Genomic DNA, 23477 nt, shown 5'->3' on the forward strand with positions numbered 1-23477 from the left:
GCCAAGGAACCGAATGTCCACAAGAACATCCTTAAAGAAGATATCCTGCAAGTAATCACTGAGATTTTCATGGAGATGATACCAGACATGGCTAACCAAAATGTACAAGAGGCACTCAAGAAATATCAAGACACTAAAAATAAAGAATATGAGAAGATACAGGAACAAATAAATGAAATCATAAGAGTCCTAAATAAACACCAAAGTGAAACAGAGAACACTATATGTAGGAGATAAATGAATTAAAAAAGAAAATAGACAACATTAAAGAGGAACTTACCCATGACATGGAAAACCTCAGAAAAAAGAATGAAACAGAAAGACAAAACGCAGTGGAAGGCCACTACAGCAGACTAGAACAGGCAGAAGACAAAATCTAAGAACTTGAAGATAAAGTGGAAATTCAAGGAAAAACATAAGAGCTATTAATCAAACAACTCAAGACCTGTGAAAGGAATGTGCAAGAACTCACTGACTCCATCAAAAGATCAAACCTGAGAATCATGGGCGTTGAAGAATGAGAAGAGGTGCAAACAAAAGGAATTCGTAATATATTCAACAAAATAATAACAGAAAATTTCCCAAATCTAGAGAAAACTACACACATTCAGGTACAGGAAGCCTCCAGGACACCAAACAAACTTGACCAAAATAGAACTACCGCATACACATTATCATTAAAACAACAAGAACAGAGAATAAAGAATATGGAAGGCCATAAGAGAGAAAAAACAAATAACACACAAGGATAAACCCACCAAACTCACAGCAGATTTCTCAATAGAAACCTTAACAACAAGAAGGGTGTGGAGTAAGGTCTTCCAGGCACTGAATGAAAATAACTTCAACCATAGGATACTCTACCCAGCAAAACTATCATTCCAAATAGATGAAGCAATAAAAGTCTTCTGTGATAAGCAGAAACTAAAACAATATATGACCACCACCAAGCCACACTAAAAGATTCTTCAAGGAATCAGAAAATGAAAGCAAATAAAACCATGAAAGGACAGGCAGTACCAAACCACAGGAGAAGAAAAGGCAAGAATGGAGAGAGTAACATTGATTCAGCTACAAACAATCAAACCCTTAAACAACAAAAACAACTAAATGACAGGAATCACCACATACCTATCAATATTAACACTGAATGTTGACGGACCTAACCCTCCCCTCAAAAGACATCTTTGGCAAACTGAATTAAAAAGGAAGACCCAACAATATGTTGCTTTCAGGAGACCCATCTCATCAACAGAAACAAGACTAGCTTAGGGTGAAAGGCTGGAAGAAGCTTTACCAAGACAATGGCCCCCCAAAACAGGCAGGAGTAGCAATACTTATCTTGGACAAAGTAGACTTCAAACTTACATTGATTAAATGAGATAAAGAAGGACACTCCATACTAACAAAAGGGGAAATAGACCAAAAGGAAATAACAATTATGAAAGTACAGGCACCCAACGTCAATGCACCTAATTTCATCAGACATACTCTGAAGGACCTAAAAACATATATATATTCCAACACAATGGTAGTGGGATACTTTAATACCACCTATCACTAATATACAGGTTATCTAAACAAAAAATCAATAAAGAAATCATAGAAATAAATCACACCATAGATCAAATGGACCTAGCTAATGTATACAGAATATTTCATCCAACTTCTATACAATATACATTCTTCTCAGCAGCCCATGGAACCCTCTCCAAAACCGATCATATCTTAGGGCACAAGGCAAGCCTCAGCAAATATAAGAAAATAGAAATAATCCCATGCATTCTATCTGATCACAATGCATTAAAACCAGAGCTCAACAACAAAAGCAATGAAAGAAAACACGCAAACAGTTGGAAGCTGAACAGCACATTGCTCAATGATCAATGGGTCATTGATGAAATAAAAGAGGAAATTAAAAGGTTCCTAGAAGTTAATGAAAATTAAAACACGACTTACCGGAAAAAAAGGGTCAAAGCAAAGGCACTCCTAAGAGGAAAGTTCATAGTCATGAGTACATATATTAAAAGGACAGAAAGATCTCAAATCAATGACCTAATGCTACATCTCAAAGTCATAAAAAAACAAGAACAAGCAAATCTCAAAACAAGCTGAAAGAGAGAAATAATAAAAATAAGGGCCAAAATTAATGAAATAGAAACAAAAAAAAACCATACAAAGAATCAATGAAACAAAATATGGTTCTTTCAAAAAATAAATAATATTGACAGACCCCTGCAAACCTGACTAAAATGAGGAGAGAAAAAACCCAAATCAGTAAAATAAAATATCAATAACAACAAACACCATGGAAATCCAGGAAATCATCAGAGACTACTTTGAGAACCTATATTCTAACAAATTTGAAAATCTTGAAGAAATGGACAGATTTCTAGATAATTATGACCATCCAAAATTGAACCAAGAGGATATTAATCACCTGAATAGATCTATAACACAAAAAGAAATTGAAGCAGCAATCAAGAGCCTCACAAAAAAGAAAATTTCAGGACCTGATTGATTCTCAGCTGAATTCTATCAGACCTTTAAAGAAGAACTAATACCAACTCTCCTTAAACTTTTCCACGAAATACAAAGGGAAGGAATACTGCCTAACTCATTTTATGAACCCAGTATTACACTCATCCCTAAAACAGAGAATGACACCTCCAAAAAGGAGAACTATAGGCAAATCTCCTTAATGAACATGGATGCAAAAATACTCAATGAAATAATGGCAAACCAAATCCAGAAAGATCAGAAAGATCATTCACCATGACCAAGTCAGCTTCATCCCAGGGATGCAGGGGTGGTTCAACATACGCAAATCTATAAATGTAATACAGCACATTAATAAAAGCAAAGAAAAAAACCACTTGATCATCTCATTAAATGCAGAAAAGCCTTCAACAATCTCCAATACCACTTCATGATAAAAGTTCTAAGAAAAATAGGAATAGAAGGAATGTATCTCAACATTGTAAAGGCTGTATAGGACAAACCTGCAGCCAACATCATAGTTAATGGTGAAAAACTGAAACCATTTCCCCTAAAATCAGGAATGACACAAGGGTGCCCACTATCCCCACTCTTATTCAACATAGTACTAGAACTCCTAGCCAGAACAATTAGGCAAGAAGAAGAAATAAAAGGAATACAAACAGGTAAAGAAACTATCAAAATATCCCTATTTGCAGACGTTATGATCCTATACTTTAAAGACCCAAAAAATTCTACCCAAAAACTCCTAGACACCATAAACAGCTACAGCAAGGTGGCAGGATGCAAAATCAACCTACAAAAATCATTAGCTTTTCTATACACCAACAACGAACAAATTGAGATAGAATATATGAAAACATTCCATTTACAATAGCTTCAAAAAAAATCAAATACCTAGGAGTAAAGTTGACAAAGGATGTAAATGACCTCTGCAAGGAGAACTACAAACCCCTGAAGAAAGAGATCTAGGAAGACTACAGAAGGTAGAAAGATCTCTCATGCTCATGGATTGGTAGAATCAACACAGCAAAAATGGCTATACTTCAAAAGCAATCTACATGTTTGATGCAATTCCCATCAAAATTCCCATGGCATTCATCACAGAGATTGAAAAATCTACCCTAATGTTCATTTGGAATCACAAGAGACCATGAATAGTCAAGGCAATACTCAGCAAAAATAGTAATGCTGTAGTTATCACAATACCTGACTTCAAAGTATATTACAAAGCAATAGCAATAAAAACAGCAGGGTACTGCCACAAAAACAGACATGAAGACCAGTGGAACAGAATAGAGGACCCGGATATGAATCCATACAGCTATGCCCACCTTATTTTTGACAAAGGCACCAAAAACACATGATGGTGAAAATACAGTCTCTTCAACAAATGTTATTGGGAAAAGCAGTTATCTGTCTGCAAAACACTGAAGCTAGATCTATGTTTATCACCCTGTACTAGTCTCAACTCAAAATGGATTAAGGACCTTAGTATCAGACCTGAAACTCTGAAGTTTGTACAGAAAAGAGCAGGAACCACTCTGGAAGTAATAAGTATAAGCAAGGACTTCCTCAATAGAACCCCAGCAGCTCAGCAACTAAGAGAAAGGATGGACAAATGGGACTTCATAAAATTAAAAAGCTTCTGCACAGCAAAAGAAATGGTCTCTAAACTGAAGAGACCACCCACAGAGTGGGAGAAAATATTTGCCAACTATACATCAGACAAAGGACTGATAACCAAAATATACAGGGAACTTAAAAAACTAAACTCTCCCAAAATCAATGAACCTGTAAAGAAATGGACAACTGAACTAAACACAACTTTCTCAAAAGAAGAAATCCAAATGGTCAAAAAACACATGAAAAAAATGTTCACCATCTGTATCCATAAAGGAAATGCAAACCAAAATCACACTAAGATTATACCTCACCCGTATTAGAATAGCCAGCATCGAAAACACCACAAACAACAGGTATTGGTGATGATGTGGGGGAAAAGGAACCCTTGTACACAGCTGGTGGGAATGCAAACTAGTGCAACCACTCTGGAAAACAATATGGAGGCTTCTTAAAAATCTAAACACAGACCTGACATATGATCCAGCAATCCCACTCTTAGGGATATACCCAAAGGAATGTGACACAGGTTACTCCAGAGGCACCTGCATGCCCATGTTTATTGCAACACTATTCACAATAGCCAAGTTATGGAAACAGCCAAGATGCCTCACTACTGATGAATGAATTTAGAAAATGTGGTATTTATACACAATGGAATTTTACTCAACCCTGAAGAAGAATGCAATCTTGTCATTCACAAGTCAATGGATGGAACTCAGAACATCATTCTGAGTGAGGTTAGCCAGACTCAGAAGAACAAAACTCGTATGTTCTCCCTCATATACAGACTTTAGATCTAGGGCAAATATAGCAATGCTGTTGGACTTGGATGGCATGACAAGGGGAGAGCACATACAGGAGGTATGGGGATAGATAGGAAACCCAAAACTTGAAAGTGTTTGATTTCCCCACTGCAGAAGAACTAATACAGAAATCTTAAAGTGACTGAGGTCAATATGGGAATGGGATCAGGAACTAGTGTAAAGATTAGGTAGAGATGAATCAATTCAGGTTGTAACACATTTGTACATGGAAACAATGCTAGGAATCTCTCTATATAGCTATCCTTATCTCAACTAGCAAAAATGCTTTGTCTTTCTTATCATTACTTATGTTTTCTCTTCAACAAAATTAGAGATAAGGGCAGAACAGATTCTGCCTGTAAGTGAGGAGGGGTGGGAGAGAGAGAGAGGGAAAGGGGGCACAGGGGAGGAATGGCTCAAATAATGTATGCACATGTGAATAAATGAATAAAAGAATTTTTTAAAAAAGAGTGCTAGCCTACAGTGGCTGTGCCTCCTATGGACTTGTAACCTGCCCCCTATGGATTCATGAGAAAAAAAATGAAATGATTTTTTTAGCCACTTTAAAAAACAAAGGTAACGATTATTTCTTACCTAAAAAAAAAAAAAAGAAATTAGATGAGACCAAAGTCAATCCATTTTAATCTGACAATAAGTTCTTCTTACCCCCTTCACCATGGGATCAATCACCAAACCTTATTGTCCACAGAGGTTTAGATGATATGTGAAGCAAAAAGGACATTTATTTGGAGTCATATTGCAATTTTGGGAACACATATTCCAGCAGAAACCAGAAAGTGTCCTGTTAGGGAATGGTTTAGAGAATACCTTTAATGGTAAAAAAGGAAATTTAAGTAGGTTATATAGGCTGCTTATCAAGAATTATAAATGGAAAATAAACTAACTTCTATAGCTGACTGGGCCAGCACAGACCAGTCTAAACTATACCATTGCTCTAGGAATTTTTACTTTATATAATCCTCAGGATTTTCTTTCTCATCAAAATAGCTTACTTTTTAAAATAAATTTTTATTAGGATATATTCATTATACAGGGAGGTGGATTCATAGGGACAGTTCTGATTAGATTTATATTATACATTAGTTACATTGCCCCCATCGTCTCTCCCCCTCAACCCTCTCCCTGTCCTCAAAATAGCTTACTTTTGGCATCTCAGTAAGTGCATAGAATGTTCATCACAACCAAGATAAGTGGGAGTCACAAAAAGGAGTCACTGCTGTCAACTTTCTTTTACAAACTGCTAAATGTCTGTACATTTACTGGTAGTCCAATAGCAACATATGATAAATGTCTTGAGCCTCAAATCATTTTAATTCTTTCAGTCTTTCATGCTACTCTCTATATAAAATTTATCTCCAAATATGTAAATCTTTGATAGTTTATACCTTTCCAAATAACAGAATGACTGGTTATTTTTTCTTAGTGTTCTGAAGTAAAGGATTTTCCTTCTTAGAGAATGAGTTCATTTTGATATTATTCTGTTCTTTTACCTGCTTTAAGTGTTTTGACTTCAAAAACACAATAAGGAATTCAGGAGATGAAAGTACTATACTTTTCTATGATGCTCTGTTTCTCATTCAGCTGCTTATACTTGAGAATATATTTTGGCTGCCAAAGAATATTCTCCCATAAACAATGTTCAAAAACACTTTAATAATTAAAGCACTAAATATTAAATAAATAGATGAATATGTATGAAAGATATAAATATGTAAACATGACTTAATAATTAATTCCTAGTATTTTCAGTTGGCTTCTTCCTGGTGCGACTCAACCAGAAAGAAGGGATATTTCTGAGTCAAAGCCCATATAGCAAAATAAAGAATTCCTATCATGCATAGCCTAGAAATTATCCTGTATCTGTCTATGTTCCTCTCTTCTATTTCTAATCCTGTTGGACTAGTAAACTCTGTGATGAAAGATGAGTTGATAACATTTGTTGTGTGATCAAGCCTTACAAAATTACAGAGGTTATAACTGTCTCACTCTAAGGTCATTCACGTTGTAGAAGGTCTTTCTTCTGGTTACAAGGCCTGAGCTCTCAGATGGTTTATACCGTCTTCTCAAGTAGCTTATCACCCTTTGTTTCCCAGTTGTACAAAGCAAGTCAAGCCTGATGAGAACACATGATAATTTAATCTTCTATGAGACATAAAGACAAGCATGTAAGTTACTGTTTTTGTTTTTGCTTGTCCTGGAATGCCTTCAGTGAATCACAGCAAATTGGACTGGCAAATAGTCTTTCACCTTTGATTAGGCTGCATGCTCTAGATGATATGGACAATAAAAAGATGATGTTAAATGTATATTTGTTTTCCTTCAAAAGGATCTGGCAGACTAGCATCAGAATAGCCACAATACAAAGCACGAGACAGTAAGTGCCCAAGAAAGGAAGAAATCATAGTGCTGGAATGCTTATGCACAAGTCAAAGACAAATGCATCTGTAGGGAAAGTTTGTAGTGAGAATTATTATCTAATAAAGAATTGTCAAAAGAAGCAAAAGTGTTTCTCTTGGATACTTTGGGTTTCATTGTAAGAAAAGCTGAGGAACAAGTTGCCATAATTTTCCCTTTCTCTGACAGGAAACATAAACCCTCACTCCAAGAATAGCAGAGGGTAGGTCATCCTTTGCTAGTACTACAAGTGTCTACCTAGACATATTGGTTAGCCAGTGAGTAGAAAATCTTCTTTATTGTATTGAAGTCCATTTCCTACAAAGTTACTCTATGGAAAAGTGGGTCGTCCAAGTGCAAATATTGTATTCCACTTCTTGAACAATCATGTTGTATAGTTCTATTAACTGCCAGAGGAAACAAAATGACTGTGCTGACTGTGCTGTAGTTTTCAGACATAAACATAGCATTCAAATCTGCAGACCCTGATGGTTTTTATTACAAGATCCTGTAAAAATTGGGTCACAGTTATTGTGGAACTATGTTCTCCCTAAGAGAAAAATGTTTCTGGAAATGATAAGCATCTAAGATTAACTTCTTTACCTATATAAGATTTGGTTTAAAAATTGTCCCCTAAATGTTTTTTGAAAATTTTGTTAAGTAGTAGCCACAATAGCCAAACGATTGTGAAAGCCAAACCTTTTAGAGAATCTTTTTCTGCAATAGAACAGATATACTGAAGTAGGAACTTTTCTGAGGCTTTCAATTCCATCCTGCTGACACAATCATCAATGAAATGGGAGTGTGTTATGAACCACACAGCTATTAAAACAGACCACAGTTGGCTGGAGCACCATGTTCAGAAAATGGCATCAATCTAAGTAATATAATAATTAGGAAAACAAAGCTGCCAGTCTCAGGATTTTAGAAAAAAGATTTTTGAGATTTTTTACAACATTGCTATAAGTTGGCTTAAAAATTAAACCTTTATACCTGTGCTTCCTAATAGGTCAGAACTTGCACATACAAGAACAAAAATAAAGGGTAATAAAGAAAAATGGATAAGTAAAATACTTAGATTTTTCAGATTCAATGCCTTCCATTTAGCAGGAATTCGATCAAAGCTTGCTGATAAACTTAATTTATGTTTTGATGTCTTGACTATTAATCATTCATCATTTCACATGTATTTAGGAAGGGCTTCCTATAAAGCAAGCACTATCTTGGGTGCTAGGGAACCAAGCAATCTATTAGGCAGTAGAAATTGTCTTCAATCTTTGATGTTATATGTTGTAGGACTCTGCTAATTGTTTACACAACATTACTTTTAGTTTATAATTCAGCACTAAAACCTCACAGCAGACAAAAATAATTTGTTACTGACCTCTAAGAAAGCCACCAGGCATATTCATTGACATTTCTGTCTCTGAAGATATTAAAAAATTATGTGAACTGAAAAATTATTGTGAAGTGAATAACTGTGATACTTTTAGATGAGCCAGTACTTCAGCCCTGTGATAAACTCAGGTATATACAAAGATGATAAAGATTCCTTTCAACCCTGTTACCACATTTACATGATAGAAGAATTTCCAAAGTGTACTAAATTGGCCCCAAAATGTTATCTTTTCTTGCTCTATTTTAATTCCCTCCCAGGCAATCAGAGGCAGAGAGAGAGAAGGAATCCTCAATGTCACAAATATAGACAGTAAGTTTTATGAAATATGCCATGATCTTAAACATATCATGGGATCTGTAGACCCATTGATGGAGATGTGTTTCTATTCAGAGATTTGGTACCTTATTAATACATATTTTTGTGTTGCTATGTATCTTTAAAAAGTGAAAGAGTGAGATGTCACAAGACCTGAAGTGATGAAACATCCTGGATTGCTCACACTGCTCCAGATTTGGCACTAAAGGTCTCACTATCCAGTAAACCCTTCAATCTTGGTCAAAACAGGTATTTCAGTCACTCTAGACCTCACTTTATAACATTTTGCCAAAATTTTCTGTCAGGATATGAGACAGGGTTCCACAGGTTAAAATCATTTTGTCCTATTGTTTGCTGGATTTATTGGAAGGGCAGAAAGCAGAGAAATGATCTAATTCTGACAATTTATTTTCTTGACAGCTCTAATCACCTTTACCAACTTGTTTGGTTGTCTTCTAATGCATAGAATCATTAAAGTCCCTGTGAGTACTGTCTTTAATTCTTTTTTTTTCTTTTGGTGGGACAGAGGTTTGATCTCAGGGCTTTGCACTTGCAAAGCAGGTGCTCTACTGTTTGAGCACAACTCCAGTCTCAATTCTTAAATATAGGCCAATTCACAACAAATTTACAATTGAAATGTTCTTTGTCAAGCTTAGTTTGACCATGAAGAACTTGATTTCTGTAATCTAGAATTTAGTTCTTTTCAAGTCATACACATATGATTCACATATTGTATGAATTATATGTACTATAGAGTATATATTTAATTTTCTATTTTACATATTTTATGTTCAATTTCATATTATAGGTAATATGCATATATGTATATACACATTTATAATGTCAATCAGTAATTCCTTACATTTTCACCTTTTTTTTAAATGAAATAAAAGAACACATGGTAAGCTGTCCACTTGACCAATTGGAAGAAATAATCAAAATTGGAAGTTTGGGATACACATGGGCATTTATAGTAAGGCATTTCTAGATCAAATGTCTCTGCTTCTAAGTGAACAAAACACTAGGCTTTGCCCCAGCATTGATTAACAGGAGTTAGAAACAGAATGGATTTTTGTCTACATTGTAACTGTAACAGCAAAAAGTTTTTGAGTGTTTTTGTGGCAGAATGCCATGCTCAAAAACTAGGGTGTCCTAAAGGCCCTATTAACTGATAATTGATTTTTCAAAGTTATGAACCATTCTGAAAGTCCTTCAATCCATCATTTCCCAGCAATTGGTAGAGTCAAATATACACTAGGCACAGAAGCTTCCTGTGTTGAATATTACAGCATAGTTGCAGAGCCAGATTAATTCTGTGGGCGCTTATAGCCTTGACCTTCACAGTGATAACAGAAAATCAAGGGACACTAAGCTTTAGTTCAGAAAAATGTCTTCATACTTTTTCATGTTCTCAGTTTTCTCTAAGTCTCAGGATATAGCAAAGAAAAAAGATAACCAGTAGTCAAGATTTCAAATATACTTTACTTATTCTCAGAAAAGAAAACATTTGGTAAAGGTGTAAGGTAAGGGAAAACCAAGAATTCATTTTGTCACAATTATAATTTTTTTTTCAATTCACTTTAGTCTAAAGTGTTACCTTAGAATATTTTTGTAACCTTAAAATTTAAGGTCAACATCAGTGTTAAATAAATGTGAAAATTTGAACAAAATTTTTAAGTATGTTGGGAGTCAAGAGAATTGAAATAAAATATATTTCATTCCAGTAATTTTAAAGATAAAAATATGATTTATTAATTTGAGATACATTCAAATAAGTTCACTGTTTACTTCAATTATAAATGCAGAGAAATGCTGAGGGCTAGGACATGGAATGGGGAAGGTGTTACATAAATTACACCATGAATTTACTATACATACTTATAACTCCCTCATGGATTACTGAAATGCTTGGAACTAATAAAAAAAATTCTACGTCTTGTCCAAAAGTAAAGTGGAAGTCAGACTGACTGCTTAAGCTTAGAAAACTGCTAATTTAAATACCATCTACACCCAAGTTTTATGCTGATGACCCAGGGCACTTGATCAGTACATTTGCCAATCACCATAAATTAACCAGAACATCAGGTACCAGGACAAATTAAAAGGTACAATTTTAATAACTTAATGATCCATTCATATGTCTAGTTTTGATGACACATCATTATACAAGAAGTAAAAATGAGCTGCTTCATTGCAAATTGCATTTATACCTCTGAAATTCATAAGCATTACCTTCAGCTCCATCCTAAAATCATTAAAAGATTTCTAAAAACCAGTGACACTGTTTGATTTGTATATCAATCTACTCTGTAATGGAAGATAATAATATTCAGTAAATTTGAAACTCTTTAAGTCCATTGATTTAAAAGTAATCAAACTGTATCTAACTCACCTATAGTTGGATCTTCAAGTATTTTTATCTGACTTAATAGCGTACATTTGAATTTCTCTTGCCCATTTTTGCTTTAATAATGGATCATCTCAAGGTTTTTTATCTTCCATAACAATCCATTATGGATTTATCCTCCACAATTTATTAAAATGTTTCTTGAACCTATTTATGTTTGGGGGTTGATCATTTATCATTCTAATTACTTTCATAGATTTACTACCTGCTTCCTGAAAAGATCTTCATTTGCTCTTAAATTAGCCCTCTTCAACTGCAATATTGCTTCTTGTCTCTGGTTTCCTTGGGATTTTTTTTAAAAAGGGTCCAATTCACCAATGCATACATTTCATGATGTTAAAAACTGTACCACAATAATGTCTATATTTTAAGATTTCAGTTTACGTAAACATAGCTTGAATGCAGTAAATTTTTAGACTTTCTGTGGTATCTCTTAGGCCCCTAGTAATAAAATAGTTATTTGTATTTAGCAATATCTCCTCACAACTGGGATGGGGAAACAAGTATGGAGTAGTATTGTGAGCATTGACATCAAATCAAGAATAAGATCTGAGCTTAGATGTTTAACTTAATACAGAAGGTTCTCAAGCATGGGTCTTTCTGCCTGTGCCAGAATCACTGGGGATTGGGAGTGCTGGAGAAAATACAGATTCAAAGCTGGACATGATGCCACATTCCTATAATCTTAGCACTCAGAAGCTGAAGCAGAAGGATCACAAGTTTAAGATCAGCCAGGGCCACATAGCAAGTTGAGGCCAGCTTGTGTCACATAGGGAGACACTGTCTCAAAACAAAACAAAAAACAGGGCTGGAGGTTTAGCTCAAGTGGTACAGTGCCTGCCTAGCAAGTATGAAATCCTGTGTTCAACCCTCAGTTACTCCCTGCCTCCAAAATAAAAGCATGCAACAAAAGAAAAGAAAGAAAAAAATTCAGATTCAGCAAATCTGGGATATAATCCAAACATCTTAGTTTTTAAAGAACTCCCATATTTCTGGGCACTAGTGGCTCATCCCTGTAATCCTAGCTACTACTTGGGGATGCAGAGATCAGGAGGATCATGATTCAAGGCTAACCTGAGCAAATAGTTTATGAGACCCTATCTCGAAAATATCCAATGCATAAAAGGGCTGGCAAAGTGGCTCAAATGGTACAGCACCTGCCTAGCAAGCGTGATGCTCTGAGTTCAAACCCCAGTACCACAAAACAAAAAAGAAGAGGAACTTCCATATTAAATCTGGTGAGTATACAAGTTTGAGAAATTGTTGTCAACTGAAATACAGTGAAGGCCTATGATACTGTGCTATTTTTCAGGATCTGTCCACGACTATGTTGTCTCCAATATCTCTAATATACAGCCTGTAGTGCCATTTTTTGAGAGATTAAAAAACAATTGAATAGCATTATTATGCTCTTACTGACTTCTCATATAATAGTTTAATATACAGCATGAGTTATATCTACCCTTTTGAAGAGGGGATCCCATTTTTTATAGATTAATCTTTTGCGTTGGAAGCTGCCTTGTAATACTAATCCTAGTGTTTTATTTTTGTGAAATGTCTGTGTCGACTGAAGGCATGTAAATCAGCACACACTGTGCTCTAGCACAGCTGAATTATAAACCTATTAAGGACTGAAATTATGGAAACGATGACCTAGTCTTCTACAACAGAAATACTTAAGCATGGTCTTGGGAAAGCTTCAAAAACTTAAGAAAGGTCTAGGCCAAATAATTTAGTTTGATTTTAACTAATTGCATAGGGTGTGTGTGTGTGTGTGTGTGTGTGTGTGTGTGTGTGTGTGTTTATGTTAAGCAGCTAGAAAAAGTAAAAGAAGAAGAGAGATTAAGAATGAAGCACTGTAAAATATTCTTCAAGCCAACATCCTGAATAGTGATGAATGAAGAATAGCATAATTCATTGGTAAAATCAAGTTTTATTTAATTCAATAGGCACGCATAACATGCTTTTAGATTTTTGTTTTAAGAAGGTTATGATTCTCAATTCATGGATTTTTAATTTATAATATCAGAAAAAAGGATCATGTAACAGCAGATCTTGCTGGGAAAAACCTTCCTTGACAAACTGAGCTAAGAGGGTGTGATGCCCAGGCAGTGCATTTTGTTGTTGTTGTTGTTACAAAAGAGAAAATTGTTCTTTCAGCTATAGCAATAGTGCCTAACAGCAACTGCTTCCTGTGAAATTGTTCCAAGTGCATTTCCATAAAGAAAGGTTCTATTCTATTCCAACCCTGCTTGTATTCCAACTCCATCTACATTCTACTCCAGGCTTTCGTGCATTTCTCCCCCCAACAATTTGGCTATTTAATGCTTGCACAGGCCTATAATTGTGCTGATGTCATCTAGCCAATCAATCATAGAACTATTCAATAGGTATCTGCAATCAGGGCAGTGTCAAAGTGAACTACATTCATTTTGCTACTAAGTATCAAATGATAGTAAATTAAACTCTTATTGTAATGATGTTATTAAAATGAATGGTGTGCAGCTATATTTCTTTCTCACCGTTATGCTATTTTTACTAGAGAACACAGCAAACATGGATTTTACTGACGTTAAGACTGGAGCTCAGTAGAAAGAAGGAGGGCAGGGGATTTTTATTTCCACATGAAAAGTCACTTATATTCAGTCAATGGAAAACAAGTTGCTAAACACTATATTTTAGCAAAATAAGAATGTATGAGGATATTTTTCGTACATAGTGCAGTCTATGACCATGTTGTCTGCACTAAAAATAGATGAATGTAGGTGCACAGAGTTCTCCAATAGCAACACAAATCCCACAGAAACAAATTGCTAGTTATAATGTAAGAAAAATTATTCACATGTTTACATATTTCTCTCCTGAAAAAAGTATTCTTTTCAAAATTAAGGTTAATGGAATATTTTATCATTAAAAAACTTTACCATAACCTTTCACAAATTTATCTTGTACAAAAACTCATTATTGGAAGGTGGAAAATTGAATAGCATTAATAAGAATAGTTATTTAATGTTTCTCTTATTTTAAGCATGTGTCAAATGTTAATTGATATAGTTAAATAAATAAAAGTAAAATTTGAAAGTTAGCTCAATTTATTCTTTGCACCTGTCCCTGCTTTCAATTACTTCATAATATATTAAGAGCTCTCATATTTTAGAATCATTAAGAACAGTTTAAAATAAATTTTTACAGAAGGGGTATTAACATTTTAATAAAAATTTAATCAGATTAAAAATTAAATCTTTTAGATAAAAAGATTTTCACAAGAGACAAAACTGAAGAAAAAGAATGCTTAAAGATGAAACTATTAATTAACCAAGAGTTTTCTGTTGTTTTGCTGTTTCTTTCTTAGTATCATTCCCTTTATTCTAGATTCTGCAATAAGGTCAAAATAACTCTCCACTTATCTCATTATAGTCTCTTTCTTTCAGTGTCCCAGTTTCTGGGTATGATTTTACTCTAGAATGAAATAGAAAAAATTCAGTTAGACCATGGAGAATATTTTCTTCATCAAAATATATTTGGGCAAGGGCCAAATTCACTAACATCACTATGAAAATCTTGTCATAAAAGACTTTTCTCTCAAATATATTTTCAAACATCTTCTGATGCTTCACAGTATGGCAGCGTCTCTAGTGCTAAAAGTAATTTTATTAAAAGAAATATATTTTAAGAATACAATTAAGAATATCACAAATTTATTTTGGGGGCACATATGTAACCAACAATGAATCAAGTCCACATTTTCTCAAACATGAAAAATAATATTTTCTCATTCAATAAAGGTAAATATCTTTTCAATATTTTTTCCAATCATGCTTACTCAACCGTGAAATATATTATTAATTCTACACTCTTTTTCACTAAGTTGAATAATTGAAATATATTATATTAGGTCATTGATCTGAATTGTAAACAACAAATAGATCTTTTGTTTAAATAAAACTATTTTCATTAAGAAATAATAAAAAAAGTTTTATTTGCTCAGTATCTTTGGAAGTGCCCCAAACGGGCATTTATATGCTGCAATTAACCAAAAAATAGACATGTATATTGAGTGGTTAATAAAAATTTCTTAATCACACTGCAGAGTTGGTTAAGTGAAGAGATCTCTTCTTGTACAAAAGGGCATATAAGATATGGTGTACCACTGACTGATCTTAGGCACTTGGACATTACATTTAGAAGAACTCACTATCTCCAAGCCTCTAGAAACTGAACATAGTTGTTGTTTATCCCTACCAAAATGATTTTTCTAATAGGTCACTTCTTTTCTTTTTTTGTCACTTGTTCCCTATTCAAAGGCCAGAGGATGGTCATATGACTAGCAAAGTCTAAGTTAGGTGCTTTTGTCCTAGTTACAATGAGGCTGAAGAGCTAATACCTAAACTTTTCAACTTCTGTAAAAGTGGTAAGTTAGCTTTGCCTTCTACAATGGAAGATTCCCCAAACATAAGGGAAGTTTAGATTCTGAGTGACCAAAACACAATGACAAATGACCACTACTATTTACCAGTTCATCTTCCTAACATTAGCATATTATATGCTTCCCATACCTTATTTTCTGTGGCATTGCATAGCTCTTACTTTGTACTATCCATCACTCTTGAGTATTTCACTTATCTGAAGTCAGTGCTACATTCTGCCCATTTTACCCATGAGAAAACTAAGGGAACGAAAGATTAAACAACTTGCTCAAAGTCTCAGACACCTACATTATTCTGTATTCTTATGTGTCCTTATACAACCAAAACTGCACAATCTCTACAAAAGTTATCAACCAAAATTCTTATTACTTACTTTATACAGATCTAAATCTACTGTCTCTCCATTATGGGCATTGTAACTCCTTTTACATCGTAACACTTTCTCAATATTTTAATTGGAAAATTTAAATGTAATAAGACACCTTATATTTTTAATGACTAAAAATATACCTGTTAAATACTTAGGAAGGCAGGAGAAAATTGTTTAGCATACAAAAATAAATAGAGCAGAGTAAGGACAATTATATGGATCGAGGCTACAGTCCTTCACTCTGCATTTAATCACAAGGCCACAGTCGGTATTAACTTCCTTCTAGTGCCTCTACTTACCAGGGTTCTTTACCTATGGGTGAAAAAATGCTTACTCCTGCAGCATCTAAGATTTTAGTGGTTCTGCCTGTTTAGAGAGAAAAGGTAAACCTTTTTCTCATGCACTGCAAAGTGTATGGCTGATGTCTCTATGTACAATAGTAAATGTGGAAATATTATAGAGGGAGTGAATTCATATTTCATATATTGTAAGGGTGTAGGAGGGTGAATATAGTGGAAATATTATGTACTCATGTATGAAAATGGAAAAACAAGACCTGTTGAAATTATTCTAGGAATGAGGGAATAAGGATAAAGGAGAATGATGGAGGGGGTAAATTCAACTATGACATATTTCAAAAAAATGACAGATTAATAAGAGAAAAGCATACACATTTATCTACTATAAGGATATCATGACACCAGAGCCTTCAAAAATGAAGACTCAAAAGAAGCAGATCTGCATATTTGATGATGTAATTGAAATTATCCAGAGGGTGTGGGGACATAGCAAGGTTTGTTTGTTCAGTTTCTTCTTAGTGTCTCGGTGTGACATTCTTTCCCTCTGAGTATAGGGCGGGATACCTGTCATATGAATGCTCTCAAGGAGGAAGAGAGGGAGAAGGTCAAAGAGTTATGACCTGCTTAGGGCCAAAAGAGTGAAGGGATTCTTGTTTCTATGGTCCACTTTAGGAGAGAGGGGCAGGAGAAAGTCAGAATACTTCCTGCATCTGCTGTTATATCAGTTTCCTAGATGCCATATTTTGAGGATTTGTTTTTTCATCCTATCAGCCTGGTTAGAATTTTAATAGTGTTTCCCATCACTGACTATTGTATGTATCCATAAAAAGAGCAACTCTAGGGATGCTACTTCTCTCTTTCTCAATTGTATAACAGCAATTTTATCTAAGTGAATAAGGTAACCCCATTTTTGCCAGTTTACTCAGTGTAAATAAGGCACCTAAAATGACTATCGATATTTATGTTTTCAATTTGGTATAAGTGCACTATTTCCCTGGGTGAAAATAGTCCTTCTCTGAGTATTAAGATATTTCAATTAACAAATCATGGAGTTAAAGAAATGAAAAGTGGAAATCTTATGTGTATTTCACTAGGTATAATAATGAACTAGAAGCATCACTCTTATTTCCTCCAGACCTATGTAATTTAACTGTGGGAGAAGCTGGACCATATATCTCTGGTTTAGATCAAATATTACATCCTATAAAAGAGTATCCTAACCACCTCACTTGTTTGTTGCCCAGTTGGCACAGAGACTATGTTTACAGTAGAGTTTATCATTACATAAATAAATCTGCCTCTGGGTGATAGAGTTCATGATAAGATCAGTTTCTCACATGGCAGTAAGCCAAATTCATGGCCTTACCTGTTTTGTTTTGCTAAAAGATAAGTTCTTTGGTTGAAGGTAATATTATGTTGGATATATATGGATTCCTATGTATATGGAATTCAATATATGGATGGTGATGTCAGCAGAAGTATGATGGGCAAAGAAATAAAATCAAAATATTTTATTTCAACAAGAATAAATGCACCCTTATCCATGACAGTATCCATGTCATTGTAATCATCCATCACAAGGTGGCTGAATGGTCCCCTGGTATATTGGGAACCAGTGTCAGATGTTAATTACTATAGGCAAACTGGCTATTCAGTAAAGACACCCTTGGTGAGAGAGAATTCATATCATTGATGCCAGGCAGAAATTCCATTCCTACCATTTGGCCATTTTTTTTTCATTAACTCATTGAATAAGCAATGGAGAGACTGAGGAAAACTTACTGTTATTAGAAGACCAAATCATTTTCTATGATTTTTTGAAGGCCTATTCTGCCTAGGATGACTTTTGGGGAATGCTCACATGAGGCACAAACATTCTCACAGTTGGAGCTCATTCTGAGAGAGTCACACAGAAATCCTTAATTCAAACTTCCTTATCACCAATCCTATATTATTCTTTCAAACTTCCTTATCGCCCAAGCAAAACATTGGCCACAACCCATGAATTAGTAAAGGTCCATACCTCAGACCATATATCCTTCCAGGCAAAGTCAACAATGAGATATGCAGCTTGAATTTCAGCCAGTTGGAAGGATTTCTCTTCATCAATGTCTTTCAGAGTAACCTGTATGTGAGCTCAAGTTCCCTTTTTACCTGGTATAACATCATTCAGAGCCATCAACAGACCAGGTTCAAATTTTTTCTCCTTTGTTACGTTAATATCAGGTAATTTCTAGGAAGTCAAAAGTGCCATTTGCAAGAAGGATGATATTGCAGGTGAAATAGACATATTGAGTCAAATGCTCATACAAATTACTTATGCCTTGAGGATCTGTTCAAGTCCAATCCTATGTATATCACTTCCTCTGAATGATGGAATTCTGTTGTATGTTTCTGACTTAATGAGTCAAATTACTGTAATTTAATGACTAGCCTAGGTCATACCAGTACTGTCCATTACAGTGTCTACCAGAGCCAACAGAAAGCTAGATGTTTCTCAAAGGGAGAAGATGATTTACCAAAGAAAACAGGTTTGTTCCAAAGTCCTTCATATCTGCACTATGCTTGTCCTTCCAAGAAGAGTTTTGTCCCAGGATATATCTTACATCCCAAAATTCCATGGCTTCATTTTGTACTCATAGATCTACAGAGTAATAAGAACCACATGGTAGAGCAACTTGCTTTGCAGCCTTCATTTGCTCTAGACCCCTTTTTATAAGTTTTTTCTTTCCTAGCCTTACAACATGAGCTGTGCTGATATAGAGATCTTTAAAGCCAATGGAAGATTAATTTTACTTGGGACACAGCAATAGATCTCATCTTTTGATAACTACCTTCAGTCGCATTCAAACCAGAAATCAATTCTGGATCTCCCATAGATACTAGAGCACATGTTGCTGCAGCCAGACCTTGCTAGAGCAATCTTAATGTCTATATCACGTTGTATTCTTAGATGTAAACAACAGAAATCAACTTTATCTGGTTAAACATAGAGGAAGCTTATTAAAGGATATCAATGGTATTGAATACCCTTCAGAATCTCCAAAAAGGTGAGGGATTCAGGAATAAAGAGAATATCATATAAATAAATAAATAAATAAATAAATACTGATTTAAAAATAGCATCACAGAATTCATTCAGTGATAAACCTACTTTTACTGTCAATGTCATTGCTTCTATTACCAGATGCAAACAGAGGCTAATAAAAATCCGTACATTCAGACCTGATCCCCAAACATGATAGTATTATGGGAGGGTTGGTATTGACTAGATCATCAAGATAGAGTTCTCAAGAAAGGGACTAATACCCTTAATAATAGAGGCCCCAGTGTGTGATCTTGTCCTTTCTACCATGTGAGAACACCGCAAGACAGCACAGTCTATGAGGAATGTACTCAGCCTGAAACCATATCTGCTGTTTAATTGATCTTGAACTTTCCAGCTTCTATAACAGTGAGAACTAAATGTTTATTGCTTATAAACCACCCAGTATTTTGTATTTTTGTTATAATAGCCTAAATGGACTGAAACACACACCTGTACCCTAAATTATGCCACTAGATTCAGTGAAGCTATTGCCTATACACATTAATCAGACATTGGTTGCTGCAACAAATACCTGAAAGAAACAGTTTAAAGGAGAAAAGATTTGATTTGGCTCAGTTTCAGAGGTTTCAGTCCATGGTCAGCTGTCTCTATTGCTTTAGGTCTGAAGTGATGTTAAACATCATGGTGAAGAGGGTATTGTGGAGCAGAGGTTCTCCACTCAAGGATGGACACTTAGCAACCTACTTCCTCCAACAGGCCCCACATTTGAAAGTTCTCATAACCTCTGGATAATGCCATCAAATTATGAATCCATCAGTGGATTAATCCATTGATTAAGTCAGAGTCCTCATGATCCAATCATCTCTTCATGATTGGATCCACCAGCTGGGGCTAAGTCTTCAACACTTGAGCCTTTTGGGGGGGACATTTCATATGCAAACCATAACACCATGAAAATTGAATTCCTTCATGTTATAAATATGCAAAAGTGCCTGCCTCAAATATGGCAGAATGCATACTAGTCTCAACACTGAAGACAAGGAAGTGAGAAAAAGAAAAAAAATACATGTGCCCTCATGGAACTTACAGTGCAGCAAAGACTCCCTTCACTGTTGAGCAATAAGCAGATCCATAAAATACACAGTATATTAGATGATCAGAATTAGTAGGTAAAAAGGTAAAGCTGGAGAAGAGGACTAGGCAAAGTTTAGAGAACTGCAATTTTACATAAGTTGACCAGAAAGTTTTCCTCAGAGGTGAGTCTTCAGGTAAAAACCCTGAGAAAGTGAGCCAGCAGCAAGAAACCCAAACATCCGGATAACGGCTTTCAGAGAGAGATAACTAAGTACAAAGGCTCTGAGTTTGGAACATACCTGAGATGTCCAAGTAAGAGCAAGGACACCAGTGTGGCTAAAAGAGGGTAGGCAAAGAAAATGAGATTAGATCCTGTAGGGCCCTGTACTTTAGCTTTGACTCTAAAATGGAAAACCTTAAATATATAAACATATGTGTGTATATATATATGTGTGTATATATATATATATATACAGCATAATGAAACCCATCAAATACTGTTTGAAAAAATTGGGAGAGCATGAGAAGGGGTTAAGGGAACATAATAGAGGGATTGAACTTGCTCAAAGTGCACTGTACACTTTTATGAGATTGTCACAATGAAACTCCCTTGTACCATTAATATATACTAATGAAAAAGAAAAAGAAAAAAAAGAACTGAAGAGTTTTGAGCAGAGGAGTGACCTAATCTCAACATATTGTACCAAGATAACTCTAGCTGATATGTTGGCTGTTAAAAAGATTGAGAAATTAGTGTATCCATTCACTCAGCAAGTATTTACTGAATACATATGATCCTACATGTATTTTTAGGTGCCAGATACAATAGTTAAAGAGACAAGAAAAATCTTTGAGCTCATAGGGATTATAATGTCATAAAAAGAAAGAGAATATATATAAGCAAATAAATATATAATGCATGAAGTGGTGCTAAATATTTTGAAGAAATACATGACAGGAATAAGGAAATAAAGTTATCAGACAATTTCCCTCTGACATGGAGAGCTATGAAAAAGGTATAAGCATGAGCCATACATGTGCTTTTGGGAAAAGAATATTCTGGAAAAACTATACAGTAATTCCAAAATCCCTGATATAAGAGCATTGTTGGTATATTCAAACCCTAAGAAGATCTGTGTAATTAGAACACAGTGAAAAAGGATACGGGTTTCAAATGAGAGCAGAGATGTCTGAAAATCCTAGATCATATGGGGTCTTGTATATAGGTCATTGACATAAAACCCAATGACTTTGTGTTTAGAGTGACATGGGAAAACATTCGAGGGTTTTGAGCATAAATGTAACATAATTTGACATATTCCTAGCCTTAGCTTAGGCTCCTATAACAGAATACCATAATCTGAGAGATTTATAAAGAATCGAAATTTATTCGTTACAGTTCTAGAGGCTTAGAACGTCAAATATCAAGGTGCCAGCTGATTTGGTGTCTGGTGAGGGACCACTTCATTGATGGCTATCTTTTTACTGTAACTGCACATGGCAGAAAAGGCAATGGGTCTCTCTTGAGTCTCTTTCATGCCAGTACTAATGTCACTTTTGAGAGCACATCCTAATCACCTCCTAAATGTCCCACCTGCTAATACCATTCCCTTGGGTTTAGGATTTCAATGCCTGAATTTGGGTGAGGAGGAAGGATGGTAAAAGCTTTAAGGCTATAGTGTTGCTAAAGATTCTTTAAGAGCTAGGTGGATTATTTTTCACATGGTAATGGGTCTTGTAGTCAGGTGCTTTGTCTCTACCATAGCCTTATCCTCATCTAATGGCATGTTTTGAAAGGTGTATATGCAGCATCCAGAACTGTCCATCAGGATTTGGGTTCTCTTAGATCAAGACTTTTAAAATGTCAATATTAAAATATTTATTTTGATTTTATAAAATATTTTGTTTATGTATTTTGTTTTCATTACTGTTTTTGATCCTTGGTTACTTTCTCTTTTTGACTTTCTTTAATTTTTTTTAACTTTTTAATCAATAAAACATGGAAACATAAAATGTGCACATCTTAATGGGGTACCATGTAGTGTTCAATATATACTGCATAATGTTTATATAAGGTTAAACACATTTGTCCTCTCAAACATTTTTCATTTTTAATGATGAAAACTTTCAAAATTCTTTCTTCTAGTTTTTAGAAATGAACAACATAGTTGATACCTATAGTCACCCTATTCTTCAATAATATGCCAGAGTTTCTCACTCTTAACTGTACCTTAGTACCTACTGATTGACCCTTCCTCACTCCTCTCCCATCTATATTATGCCAGGCCTATGGTAGCCACTATTGTACTCTCATCTTCTATGAGATCAACATTTTAGATTTCACATTTGAGTGAAATCATGCAGTACTTGTCATTCTATGCCTATCTTATTTTATTTAACACAACGATCCTCAGTTCCCTCTGTGTTGGCATGAATTAAATGATTTTTTTCTTTTTTATGACTGAATAGTATCCTATTGTGTATATATATCTACCACATTTTCTTTATCCATGCATCAACTGATGGACACTTAAGTTGTTTCCATTTCTTGTATATTGTGAATAGTGCTGCAATGAACATGGGAGTGCAGACATCTCTTTGACATACTGACAAGAAAGTCTTAAAGTCAGGCAGCACCAAGATCAGTGCATCATTAGTTGATGCATTAAGTGTAGAATTAAGCACTAGCAAGGCCAGAAGTCACATGTAAGTTATGTGAAAAGGTTGTCCTTACCCCTGGCAAAAAACAATCCATCCACTAGTGTTATACAAATTTCTCAACCTAACTTCACAC

The sequence above is a fragment of the Castor canadensis genome, chromosome X (genome assembly GCF_047511655.1).
Source record: "Castor canadensis chromosome X, mCasCan1.hap1v2, whole genome shotgun sequence".
Lineage (NCBI taxonomy): Eukaryota > Metazoa > Chordata > Mammalia > Rodentia > Castoridae > Castor > Castor canadensis.